The following is an 11009-nucleotide window of genomic DNA, read 5'->3' as shown; positions in this document are numbered from 1 at the left end:
TCTAACAACGTTGCAAGACAGAAATTGTAAGTTTACACGGTTTTTAGACATTTTCTGAACATTTTTCTGACAACGTTGGTAGATCTGACAACCGTGTATACATAGCTTTAGGGAGCTTGGCACCTCCCATATAAATTAAATACAAAAATTCGTTAATCTTGGAAAGTATAACAGTTAGAGTCTTAAATTTGCATAAATTACTTTAATATTCATCTGAACAGCCCCAACATGATTTAAATAGAAAAATCGTATATCTAAGAAACTATTAGATCTAGAATCTTCAAATTTTATATGAATAACTTTGACATTCATGTGAACATTTAGAAAATAACGGGCGGATTTTCAATGAGGGGCTTGGCAACTCCTACTTATATGAATTAAATACGAAATTCGTATATCTTAAAACTGTTATATAATTCAAATTTTTCATAGATAGATAGAAATAGGCGAACATCTCTCATATGTAACATATTGTTAATCTGGAAAACTATTGTGGTTAAAATTTTTAAAATCGTTAAGTGGGTTTTTTTATTTATACAAGAAGGTAAAACAAAATATATTGTATATCCCAAGGCATTAGAATAAGAATTATTCTTTAAGAATAAAAGTATATATTAAATTTTAGCATGTAAGAAATAAATAGATCATTAATGTATTATTTGAAAATTTAAATGAAATATATTGTCACCAAGAGAAATTATAATAAACCTTTAAAAATATATAATTTAGTAACTACATAAATAATTTTTTTGATTACCGGATATTAGCTAGTATCTTAATAAATATAGACGATATTGTAGTTGGAATAAGGCAAAATTTACATCAAAATACCTTTTTAACGATATATAATAGAATGTAATTTATTATCCCATTGATAAGGGTTAATACAAACTGTGCTTTTTATATTAGCCTTTGTTAATAAAAGTTCTGATATATCAAAAATTCAATTCAGAAGGTACTGAGTAAATTGTGATTTTTCTGAGTAAACATTCGGAATGAGTATGTAGCGTTGTTTTTAATTTTGTTTGGAATGAAATATTTATAAACCCAAAACTATTGAAAATTTTATGGGTAAACTTTCGAAAATTGGAAGATAGCGCCGCAGTCGAAAAATTATTTGAAAGAAATCGCACGGATTTTTTCAAATAATTTTTCACTTTTTTAAATAATTAAAGAATTTTTTTGTCACAGTCTCATTTTACATATTTTAGTATTTTTAAACATAAATATCATACCAATTAATTAAGATATTAATACATATCTATACATCTATTGAAAGCTTGAAATCTTTTCTACAATTTTCTTAATATTTATCGGTACCGTTATATAGATGGATTTACGGCACTTTTATCAAAAGACTCTATATAAAAAATTCTTTTATAGAATTGAAAGCTTTATAAGTGGTATAAATTTTTTCAAGATCGGAGAGTTGTGCGTATAATATATTTAAGCCTATAAAACATTTTTAACGTTTATGCCAAAAGTTTAAGCTTATATTCATAAACAAGAAATGTCAAAACTCTTTAAATATTACAAATATTTTCAACAGGTTAACGAAGCCAAAACCAATATTAATTTTATTATTACTGTATTCCACATATCAGAGAATGACAAAAGTAGTAATCGTAATGTATTGCAACAAGGGATGCCAAACGGAAATTCCCGAAAATCCCGGGATTTGAAAGTACCGAAAACCGGGATTTTTAATGAAAAATGAAATCCCGGGGAATTTCAGGATTTCATTTTGAATAAGAGAATTCTAATAATTTTTGATTAAAAAATAAGCAGGACCGTAAAATTTAAAACATTTCGGCCTATTTTTAAATCGAATTACATTATTCATTGAGTAATTATTTACACTTAAGATGACTATATTAACTTACAATCTGAAATATCAAAATCAAAAAGGGCAATAAATAGGGATAGATACTATCGGATATCTAAAAATACTAAGTATGAAATTATGATTTAGTTTTCATAATAAAGCATTTGACTTGATTTGTACCTCACCTCCGATATATTTAAACAATTTATTGTTAAAAAACTAATTTTCTGAAATATGCTTTAAATGGTGGCTTCTACCAAGCTTCTTGTTTGAGGCGATCCTCATAAAATTTGGAGCATGAATTTACGGTTAGAAAAAAGGTATTTATGCTGAATTTCACTATGGAACTAGTTTTTTAATTGAATTATGGACATTAAAGTAATTTTTTGAAGGGGGGCTTGGGTCAAAAGATTCCCGAAATTCAACAGTGTCTTCAAGGTTAGTGTAAAACTTATGAACACTGTATTTAAATAACTAAGTATTTTATTGTTTTTAGTACTTTGAATTAATTTGTTTTCCAAAAATTTCACAAAATACTTATGGGAAATCTTTATGTATTAGTAAACACATACTTAATGTATTCATATTCGAAAATCGGACTAGAAGGGGTAAATAAAAGGTAAAAACGACAAAAATGGCGAAAATTGGTACTTTTGGGCATAAAAACTTAATTAGCAAAGTTGCGTTCTGAAAGTTAGAACAAAACTGGTATCAAAAATTGGGAAAATGGGCGAAAAATTGGGAAAATCGGTACTTTTGTGCTTGAAAACGAATTTTTGTATATTCTAAAGCTAAATTATTTCGATTTAAAATGTTCAGAAAATATCTAACAATCGTCTAAACTTACAATTTTTTGCAATATTTGTAAGTGTAATATTTGTAAATTTGTAAGGTGACAGTGATATTTTTCTGCACATTTTACTACCTACGTTGTAAGATTTAACAACCGTGTATACATAGCATAAGAAATTTTAATTAGGAAATTTCCGTTGTGAAAGTTTGGTCCAAACGGGTAAAAATTGGAGAAATGATGAAAAACGGTCAAAAGTATTATTTTTGTCTGCTCTAAAGCTAAATACTTTCGATCTAGCTTTTAAAGTGTCAGAAATACATATGTATTGGGAAAGGTTCGTTGCGAAAGTTGGGGGTGTGAAATTGGCATTTAGGTAATTAAAACTTAACGGGTAATTATGTGTAGTTTAGGTACTTTTTCGGAAATATGGAAATACTTAAGAAGTATTTTGCTGTAATCAGTAAAAAGATATATTTTAGAAAAAGTAAATTAAAATGGGTAAAAAGAGGGTTTCGTGTTATTCATAAGGTCCACACCTAAATGGCTGGGCCGACATTAAAAAACAGAAATGTTTCTCTACTTAGAAGTTTCAATTGGTTATATCATTATCCAAAAAAATCAAAAAGGGACGAAAAACAGAACGCGGTAAAATTATTAATTTTTTTAATTAAGAAACTAACCCCCATATTCACTGAAAATTTACAGATAATCTTAAAATGATATAAAGGTTTTGAATTTGTGTGAATTTTGAAATTTGAACCAAACACTTCAAGACTGTCTTGGAATGCATTAATAGGCATTTTTTAAAACATAAATCAGAAGGGAAAAATTACTTAGTACACACTTTTCTCTCCACGTCAATGAATACTATTTATTCTAAACCCCCTTTTACACGGGCACACAAGTAATATGAACTGTCAAAATTTCATGTAGAAGGATACGGATGCGATCGTCTAAACACGATATGTAATAAAACCTTACTACATCGAGTAAAATACTGATGGAAAATTTAACATTCGTATGTCTTTTTTCGTCGTATTAGATCTGGGATGTATTTTTATGTAAACTTAAAAAAGTGAAAAAGTTGAAACCTCACTTTGTTATTGTTTTATACCAATCGTATAAAAACAGAAAGCATAAATCATACGTCTTTTATTATCTTTTTTTAAATACGGATGAAATTTCATCTTACTTTCTCATTAGATTTTACGTACATAAAGGGTGATCGTGTGAAGGCTCCTTAAGGAAATATATTTTGGTTTTAGCTTTTAAATTTTTAGTGCAGTACCTTTTCAAATGCTTTGATGAGTTTAAATAATGCTTTTAAGGAGAAATGTATTAAAAATCCGAAATCTGAAGTATTGATATTTTTATTAATTTGTTGTTAATTTGTAAAATCCCGGGCAACGTCGGGTACAAAAAGCTAGTAAAAATATAAATATGTTTTGAGTATACGTATACGTAGTATTTCAACAATGCAATATCGGCAAAAATTAATGAAATGATGTGTAAAAAAATTAGATCATCAAAATAGGTCGATCCAAGCGTCCGAAACGGGCCTCTGCCAAAGCAGGACAACCGCAGAGAAGATGAGTGATAGTCTCTTCTTCGTCCTCGTTTTGACAACTTCTACAATAATCGTTGAAAGGGAGACCAATGCGTCTAGCATGGTTTCCATGTTATTATCGATATCAGCCTACCTAACTGCGGTCTTTGGAGACCAAGAAGATATTTAGACCTGTGAGGATCCATTTGTGGCCACAGTGCTCTACATAATGAGCACGTGTGTTCACGCGACCATTTGTCGCGAGCGATGCAGAGGCAGTTTTCACTGATTTGCCTCTTAATTGCAAGTAGTGGTATGCCGCAGAACTGATCTATATCCATTCTACTAAGCATAGTTCCAGCTCTTGCCAAGGTGTCAGCAATACCATTGCCATACGAAATCCCATGTCCCTTTACCCAAATTAGGGAGACGTCCGGCATTCATGGACAATTTTGGATGTGGAGAACACACCAGTTAGGGATTTGATGGTAGTTTGACTATCAGTATAAATTCTGATATCCCTGTTGATTATCCGATAGTACAACTGGCTAAGGTACTGTCCTCCTTATCGCCGATATTTCAGCCTGAAGGATACTACATTCATCATTAAGTCGGAAGGAGATCTTCGTTCCAAATTCCTCAATGATAATGTCACCACCAACTTCTTTCGTCGTCTTGGATCCGTCTGTATACCCTTGGAAGCAATTATTTGGCGGAAGGAGAGATTCTTCAGACTCCGAAGAGATATAATATTGGAACTTTCTCACTAGAGGCGGTACCGGAATACAATAATCAACAATGTACTGATTATTCGGTATATGATCTATAATCCTAGCATGGCCTATGGAGCATTGTTTCCACTTGCCAGTTACACTCAATCTGGCCGCAGTTGACATAGCCAATTTCCTTGCAAGGAGATCGACCGAGAGCCAGTTGAGCATAGTGAACAACGCCTTCGAAGGAGTTGTTCTGAGAGCGCCTGTGATAAGAAGCGCAGTTGATCTCATTACTTTTTCCAGTTGTTGTCTGAGTGAAGCCTTTTCAAGCGCCTGCCACCAGACAACAACCCCGTAAAGCATAATAGGTTTAATAACTGCCTCAAAGAGCCAGTGAACATTCATTGGATTAATGCCCCAGCATGTTCCTATGGCCTTCCTACAAAATATAGTGCCGTAATGGCTTTAGATGCCCTAGAGAGTACGTTTGTACTCCAAGATAACTTCTTATCAAAGATAACGCCCAGATATTTAGCGCTGTCCGAGAGATTTAATACTTCGCCGTTTAGGCAAGGAAGAGGAAATAAAGGAATCTTGTATTTGTTAGAGAATAGCACAAGTTCCGATTTACTAGAATTTACACTAAGACCACATTCGACGCACCACGAGCTGATGATCCTTAGTGCTTGTTCTAGCCTATGAGATATGGTTTCGAGATGATCTCCTGACACCGCTTCCGGAACGTCATCAGCATAGGCGACTGTTTTATAGCCAAGACAGTCTAGTTTTACCAGAATATCATTTATAGCCATGTTCCATAAGAGTGGAGATAGTACTCCCCCTTGTGAAGTAACTCTTAAAGCTTTTATAGAGATTACTGAATCTCCTAGGGAGGATTCAATGATCCTATTTGAGAGAAGATTCTCGACAAAGCCCACAACGGACCTACCAAGCCCTGCCCGTAGGTCCGTTCTATGTCAAGAAAAGCAACCAGTGAATAATTTCCACCCCATGGATTTTTCAGTATGACCAACTAGAGTATGAAGAGCCGTCTCAACAGATTTGCCCTTCGTATAAGCATGTTGAGAGTCAGAGAGGAAGGATTTATCTACCGAGGTCCTTATGTGGATATCTGTTATCCTTTCTAATGTTTTCAGCATAAATGATGCCAGACATATTGGTCTGTAATCTTTTGCCTTAGTGTGTGAAGTTTTACCCCCTTGGGAATAAAAATCACATTGCACTTGGTCCATTGAATAGGAATGTATGACCAAGAGAGGCAGGCTGTGTATAAGTTCCGCAGCCAAGGAACTAAAAGATCTATATTGTGTTGAAGATCTGCAGGAATAATACCATCAGGGCCGGGCGCTTTGTAAGGATCAAAGCTTTTAATTGCCCATCGGATAATGTCATCATCAATAGGCACGTGTGTTGAAGTTGGAGAGAAACTAGTCGAATCACTAATTGGGATACAACCAGGAAAGTGATCGGATAATGTCATCATAAATAGGCACGTGTGTTACAGTACGCATTGAAGTTGGAGAGAAACTAGTCAAATCACTAATTGGGATACAACCAGGGAAGTGAGTATTAAGGAGAAGCTCTAAAGTCTCCTGACTACCTGAAGTCCAGCTCCCATCCATTTTCTGTATATAGCTAGGAACAGAAGGGGACTTTGACAAAATTTTACGGAGACGACTGGTTTCGGAAGAGCTTTCGATATTGCTACAGAAAACCCTCCACGAGTTCCGTTTCGCATTCCGAACTAATTTTTTAAATCTATTAACGTTTGCCTTATAAAGGAACCAGTTACCTGATCTCTTAGCCTCGTTAAATGACCGGCGACATGTCCTTCTTATGCTCGCTATGTCAGGACTTTACCACGGTGGTTTGTCCTTTTTCAGGCCACTAGATAGTTTGCAAGCTCTCTTCGTGGCAACACTCAGAGAACTAGCAATCCAATTTGCAGCCAGCTTTGTGCCTCTCCCAATTTGTTTTCCTACTATTTAGAAAGGGTTTTGAAACTTTGACCTGGACCACTATGTCGAAGTCCAGGTAGCGGTGATCAGAGAAGGAGCAGTCATTAGAGACATTCCACTCTTTGATCAGTTCTATGTAGTTTGTACTAATAGCTGTAATATCCAAAACTTCCTTTCTGTTTGTCACAACAAATGTAGGTTCTGAACCTCTGTTAACGACTGACATATTAAATTCTAATATAAAGACTGCACCAGACACCGTGATGAGCATTTGCGTCAGCGCCGATGATCGCAGGAACGTGACGCCTATTTGCTTCGCGCATTAATTTTCTGACCAGGTCGTTTGGCGGTTGGTCACCATGGTCATGCGCCATATAGCAGCTAAGGAGCAAAGCAGCTGATGGAGTGGTGAATGTTAATCTGGGTTACCTTCTCCATCTCCAAGATCAGGATCGTACACAGTGACGTCGACGTCCTCAGGATCGGAATCCTGTGAACTGTCTCCATCCTCCGCTAACTTCAGATTGCCAAGAAGATCACCCATTATACCTGTGGTAGACTGGGAGTCTTCCTGGCACTCAGAACCAGCGGGATCGTCGGCCTTTTCATTTGCTACCTTGGGCGGAGCCTCTAGCTCAAAACCATAGTAAACTTTGCCTCCGCATTTACGCAATGGCGCCAACGTTTCCTTATTAAGGACAACAGTCTCCTTTCTGACATTTCCCATCGCAGTTGGGATAGTGGCAATAGATCTCGGTCTGCGAGGAATTTCGCTTACCGGGATCACGTCCAACCTTGCACCTGGCCACACTTCCCCAAGGGACTGAATAGTCTAGCTTGAGCAGTAGCGCAGAGCGCTCATTTGAACATGCTAGCAGCTTAATGTGACCCTGGAACCAACCAGCATCATCGTTTTGGGGGGCGGGTCCTGGATTCTCCTTTAGGATCTTCCAGTACACGCCTACCACCTTCTGACGGATAGTCCCCCATTTATCCTGGGAGATGGCTCCGTCGCTGTTGCTTAGGTCAACAATAGCCCTTACCAGTGGGTTTCTACCCACTTCGCTGAATTGATGACGATGGTTTGCGCCTGCTTTTGACGTTTAGTCGGCTGGTCGTTCGGCATAGAAGAAAGGGTCTCCTCCTCAGATCGTTGCCGTTTAGGCAACTGGAGGATTGGAGCCCTTTAGTATAGCCAAGAGGCTTTTCGCCCAATCAAGGGACGATTTCTCATCTCTCGTTAAAACATCGTTGGGTTTGGCGCCATGACGCTCAACGATGCGCTCGGCGGCCCGCCGATGAACAAAAGCCCTTCTAGAAGGTGTTTTGTACCTGGGGGAAGAGTCTAGGGATACATTGGAAGAGCCCGACAACGAGTTCGACGACTTTTCCAATGTAGAGGGAGGTGCAGCAGAGGAATCCGACATCAGGGTCGACGATTCCACATTTGCACAGGGCACTTGGGAGACCTTGTTGTCATCCGAAAACAGGGATTGAGCTGACTTTGAATCAGCAAGTGCTGCTCTTGCGGCTACAGAGGTACTCGCCACGACAGGCAGATGTACCTCACCGCTGCACAGTGGTATAGGAAAAAAAAAGAGGGAAACAATTGTTCGCGCCTTTGCCTCTTTCCTACTCGTCTTATGCATTTACTTGATACACGTTTTGACAAACAATATCAACAGATAACTACCAAACTAGAATCCTCAATTAAAGATGCAGAAAATAGAATCATATCTCAAGTGAATGAGAAATTAAGAGAAATTGAAAACAAAATTAATAACACTGAAAATAGACTCTTAAATGAGATAGATAATCGTATTGTCGATATAATGAGTGAAATGCATATTGTAAATGAGAGAGTTACTGAACTCGAAACAGTGTATTCAGAAATTAAATTGCTTAAAACTGAAATAAAGACACTTAAATCTCAAATGCAAAAACAAGAAAATTTAACAGTTTCCTGTGATCTTCGCATTAATGGTATACCATTCAGAAATGATGAGAATCTTAATGGCATCTTTGATAACATATGTTATGCCTTGAATATATCTACTCCAGCCTATAAATCAATCTTCCGTCTGCAAAATAAAAATAATAAGGAACAAAACTCACCAGATGCGGTTATACTCGTTAAATTATTTTCACCTTATGATAAGAACTTTGTGTTAAAATCGTTAGCCTTGTTCAGAAAGAAATCTCAAAGCCCAATGTGTTTACATCATATCGGCTTTGAATCGCATGGAAATCTGAATAGGAAAATATTTATAAACGAGAATCGTACTTCCTCCAACTTTAAAATACTACAAGCTGCGATCGAATTACGGAAGAAAAATCGTATATATTCAGCCTTCTCTTTATGTGGCCTCGTCAATATTAAAGTATCCGCAGCTGAAGAACCTATACGCATTGATGATATTAATGAACTTAGGCAGCTTTTTCCTGATGCAGAAAACCAATCACACTACAGCCTATAAATCAATCTTCCGTCTGCAAAATAAAAATAATAAGGAACAAAACTCACCAGATGCGGTTATACTCGTTAAATTATTTTCACCTTATGATAAGAACTTTGTGTTAAAATCGTTAGCCTTATTCAGAAAGAAATCTCAAAGCCCAATGTGTTTACATCATATCGGTTTTGAATCGCATGGAAATCTGAATAGGAAAATATTTATAAACGAGAATCTTACTTCCTCCAACTTTAAAATACTACAAGCTGCAATCGAATTACGGAAGAAAAATCGTATATATTCAGCCTTCTCTTTACGTGGCCTCGTCAATATTAAAGTATCCGCAGCTGAAGAACCTATACGCATTGATGATATTAATGAACTTAGGCAGCTTTTTCCTGATGCAGAAAACCAATCACAATAAATCTATTTGTATCTTTCAAAGTTCGAAAAATGCTATTCAATTATTTACATTTTATATACCATTACATATTTTTACTATTTATGTTATATGTTTTTATATAAACTCTATCTCGCAAACCAATTTATATACTCGACTAATTAATATGCATTGCCTTTTAACTTATTCTCATGTCATTAACGGATAATGAAGGGTTTAGTTCCAATGACTGTACTAGAAACTTGATTAGAATACTAACGAAACAACGTAATGGACTTAATATATGCCACTTAAACGCCCAAAGCCTAGTTAACAAAATGGATGAATTTAAATACATGTTTGAGGACTCGAAAGTTGATGTTATCTGTATATCCGAAATATGGTTCAATATAATACTTCCAGATAGTCTTTTTGCTGTCAATGGCTTTAGATTAATAAGAAATGACAGATTATCATGCGGTGGCGGTGTTGCAATATACATTAAAAAACATATCACATATAAACGAATAACCCAATCAGCAGTGAATGATAAGATTGAACATATACTCATTGAAATCACTAATTGCAATAAAAAACTCCTCCTAGGCTGTGTATATCGACCAAATAAAAACATTTGTTACGATGATTTTCTAGAACTTCTGGAATCATTAACAATACAATATGCCGACGTTATAATCGCCAGTGATTTTAATTTGAATACATTGGTGAATTCTGGTTTGAAAAACTCATTAATGAGCATAGGATTATTCATAGTTAACAACCAAAATCCTACACATTTTACTGCTACTAACGCCAGTCTACGTGATATTTTCATCGTTACCAATATGGAAAATGTTCATTTGTTTGATCAAATTAGTGCATCCTGCTTTTCGAAACATGACCTTATATTTTTGTGTTATGACTTTGGATTACAACAAAACAGTAGTCCCCATACTTATCGTGATTTTCGTAACACTGATCTTTACACATTACGTGATCTTGTATTTACTACGAACTGGAATGATTTATACTACATGACCTCACCAGATGACCAGATTGATTTCTAAACGAAAACTTACACAGAATATTTGAAAATACCGTTCCGCTTCGTACTAGTCGACCCATTAAAACAAACTTCAATTGGTTTAACAACACAGTTAAAGGCCTAATTAAGAAACGGAATGAAGTATATGCACGTTGGAAAAGATTCCGCACGATAGAACTTCATGATGAATATCGTCGTTGTCGCGACATGTCGTCAAATTGTAAATAAACACATAAGAAAATGTAAATCAATCTTTTACGCTAATCGATTTAA

At 35.6% G+C, this 11009-nt stretch overlaps 1 protein-coding gene across 1 annotated transcript in view; it reads right to left on the bottom strand.

Annotated features, from left to right (window-relative positions):
* Positions 1-11009, bottom strand: part of LOC111683220 (xaa-Pro aminopeptidase ApepP) — a 388046-nt gene that overhangs the window by 131138 nt on the left and 245899 nt on the right. The gene's annotated exons all lie outside the window — the stretch shown is intronic.

Source organism: Lucilia cuprina, chromosome 4, assembly GCF_022045245.1.
Source record: "Lucilia cuprina isolate Lc7/37 chromosome 4, ASM2204524v1, whole genome shotgun sequence".
Taxonomy (NCBI): Eukaryota; Metazoa; Arthropoda; class Insecta; order Diptera; family Calliphoridae; genus Lucilia; species Lucilia cuprina.
The sequence above is the reverse complement of the archived record's forward strand: the minus strand, read 5'-3'. Positions and strand labels throughout refer to the sequence as shown.